The sequence below is a fragment of the Cyprinodon variegatus genome, unplaced genomic scaffold (assembly GCF_000732505.1).
Source record: "Cyprinodon variegatus isolate N-32 unplaced genomic scaffold, C_variegatus-1.0 Scaffold687, whole genome shotgun sequence".
Lineage (NCBI taxonomy): Eukaryota > Metazoa > Chordata > Actinopteri > Cyprinodontiformes > Cyprinodontidae > Cyprinodon > Cyprinodon variegatus.
In genome coordinates this window covers 2,410-5,559 of record NW_015151140.1, presented here as the reverse complement: position 1 = coordinate 5,559, position 3,150 = coordinate 2,410, and the positions used below count along the sequence as shown (strand labels likewise).

The window sequence follows — 3,150 nt, the reverse complement described above, 5'->3', positions numbered from 1 at the left end:
GAGCTGCGAGCCCTGATAGTGATGTTATGAGATGAGCCGAGGCTTCGAGCAGTCGAGGGGACGCTTCCGCAAAGCGCGTGTCGAGGTGCGATTGGTTTGGGGGAGGGGCCAAAACTGATGACATCTGAGCAAGCCACTGGTTACAGTTATAACATCAGTATTAAGTAGTATTGCTTTCTGCTGAGCAGGTAGGATTGCCACTGGCCATAGCTATGAGGCATGTACTTCCACTCCTGAGGTTGTTGGTTAAAGACCCACCTTAGAGTTTGGAAAGTTCCAATAACACTTAAATATTTGGCTAATGTGACTAATTTGCACTGGTTGTAGAAATATAGATAGTTTAAAAACGCTGCAAAATTAGATTGTTAGGTTTTACCAAAAGATTGGTTGAACACATCACTTCCAACCCGATTAAAACCAAAAACTGTGGAAAAACTATTATGCTTGAATTAAATGACTAATACCTTTCATTTCACTCATCATTGCCCAATTTGCACAAACACTTTCACCGCTTCAGCTTATTTAACTGAAATGGTAGAAATAGGACATTTTACGCACAAAGGAACTTAAATGTAGTTTTGCATTCTACCAGTACTGATGATCATGTAGGTCGGCTGTGTTTTCAACCCAAATCTCCTAAAAATAACAAACATATTTTCACTTTATTCCAAGCAAACTGCATCTCAGTTCCTGATGTAATTTCTGGTCTCAGAAGAATGCTGGAACAAGACGTTGTCTCTACCCAATAAATATTTACGAGTCAAAAAGATTAAAGATGTTTCCTTTAAGATATTAAATATAAAAACATTGATACCACTCGTACTTTCTGCAACATTTACTCAGAGTCTGTTCCTGCGAGTACAGGGGGCAGATATGGCAAGCTATTTGTTACTTTATTCTGGACAATATTTATGACAACTTTAAACGTTATGTTAAGGATGTTTACATTATAAAAAAAGAACTTTCACACCAGTTCTTATGTAATCTTTTTCTTCTGTTGATTAAGTTTATCCACAAATGTAAAACTATTATGATTAAACCCTCATGTGTCTCTTTTTTAAGGGAAGCAACAACTTATGCTTCTACATTGTCCTCCATTAAAAAAAAAAAAAAAAAACTATGAAAAATTCTTTATGCTCTAAACTCTAAGTATTTATGTATTCTCTTCACATGCTGCCATTTGTAGCTTTGCTTTATTACCATGTTCAGTGGCGGTTCTACACCAAATGTTGCAGGGGGCCAGAAGGGGGCCAGCTTTTTTTCATGGGGGCCCATAAAAGCATTAAATAAAAAACAGGGCAAGAGATTCAAATATATTAAGAGAGCTGCACGATGTGAAAGTTCTACTCAATTAGGTTTAATTAAAATTCTATATCTTATTAGGTCAATATATATTCAGAATTTAGGAATTTTACATAATTTTTACTTAATTTAAATTAGTAGGGAAGTGGCTGTTCCAACCGTTGCATTTCTGAATTCTCCCGAGTGGTGCCAGACTTTACACAGGTGCATAAAGTGAATTCCATTGGGACCAAGTAGCACTAAATTGGTGACTCAGAAACGACGCTGTCAAGGAACGCTATGGACAGAGGAAACATTCAGGAGGAGGAGAGTTTAGTGTCGGAGGTCGTGGATGAGTCTCCTCCGTCATCCATTTTTTATTTAGAGGAGGAAAGCGGGGACGAAGATGTTGTGGAAGAGGACGCCAGGGCGGCAGAAGCTTGGTTTGGTGTAGAAGGCTTCCAGCCGTACATGTTTGAGCCCTTGCCTCGCAACGCTGCCAGTTCTGTTAGCTCTACGCCTGCTGAAGACACAGACGTCCATCCCGGTGAACACTGGGACGCAACTCAATGGGAAAGGAAAGGATTCTAATTCATACAGTTCTAAATCGATTAATTGCGTTTCGATCTGTTTTACAGCAATGAAAGTGGTTCAACTGTGTTTCAAAATACTCATGTATTTTATTTTTTCCTGTCACATTAAACACAAAATTCAAACTTGTAAATTAGACAGTTTAAACTTGAGCTGTGAACAAAATTGTCTCATAAGTGCAAACTTGTTTGTGAAAAGTGAAAAAGTGAAGCCTCCCTCGAGCGAGCAGACGTGACACAGCAGACATGCATGAGCTGCATTATCTCCACTGTACAAACCATGTGTGCAGGGGAGTCAGTAACGACTACAGGGTGTTTGCTGGTCAGCCTCCATTTGTTAATGTCTTCATTCAACCTTTTGGCTATAATTGCAGCTGTCTGGCTTGAAGTCATCTTGATTGCATCTTTCCTGCTCATTTGAATGTGAACGTCACGCATCTTAAAACTAATTGATCTCATTCCCTAGACATCGATTTTGCAAAAACGTAAAGGAATCAATTCAATTGATTTTTTTTACCCAGCCATAGAAATAATTCTGATTACTTATTTCAACCGTTGCGTATATTAGCTGCAACATACGAATCAAGATGCTATGACCATAAACATTTGATAAACAGATGACCGTTGATATATGATTGGCTGAATTTAGGTGTTCAGGCTGACGTAGAACCAACTGGCCTGCAGAAGATAACGAAATAAAACACAGATTTTAAGACAGGATTTTTTATTTATTTTTTTATAGAAATTATTTATCTTTTGGGACAATATGGTCTAATAAATAATACATTTATATACATGTTTGAGCCAGAATTATTTGATATTTAAATATAAATAAACTTTTAATTAAAATTACCATTTTACATTAAAATCTGAATTAGAACTCATGAAAAACGGATAAATTCAGCTGTAAAAATTAGATTATTTTTAAAAATTTGTGTTGTAAAAAAACAGCAGATACTTTTAGCAGATAAAAACTGAGATCCTATCTCAATGCCACTGAAGCTATCGACTTAATGTTTTTAAATAATTAGTAAAACAGAATTTGTAAAGAGAAAAAAAGAGAAATAGATCCAACAGTAACCATGTCTGCTCCAGTGCAGATTGTCAGTAGAAATGCTTTGAGTATTGTCTTTGGTACATGGGCCATAACATGATCAACAGGGGCCCCAATTTGCCCCTGTCTAGAACCGTGACTATGCTTACTCTTATTTAGTTATTTCAGGGTTTATACAGGAATGAGTAACTGTAATTCAATGCTTTTTAATGCTCTTAGACATTA

General features: G+C 36.7%; 1 protein-coding gene across 1 annotated transcript in view; it reads right to left on the bottom strand.

Annotated features, from left to right (window-relative positions):
• dnd1 (DND microRNA-mediated repression inhibitor 1) overlaps nucleotides 1–3,150 on the bottom strand; it is a 15,902-nt gene that overhangs the window by 10,567 nt on the left and 2,185 nt on the right. The gene's annotated exons all lie outside the window — the stretch shown is intronic.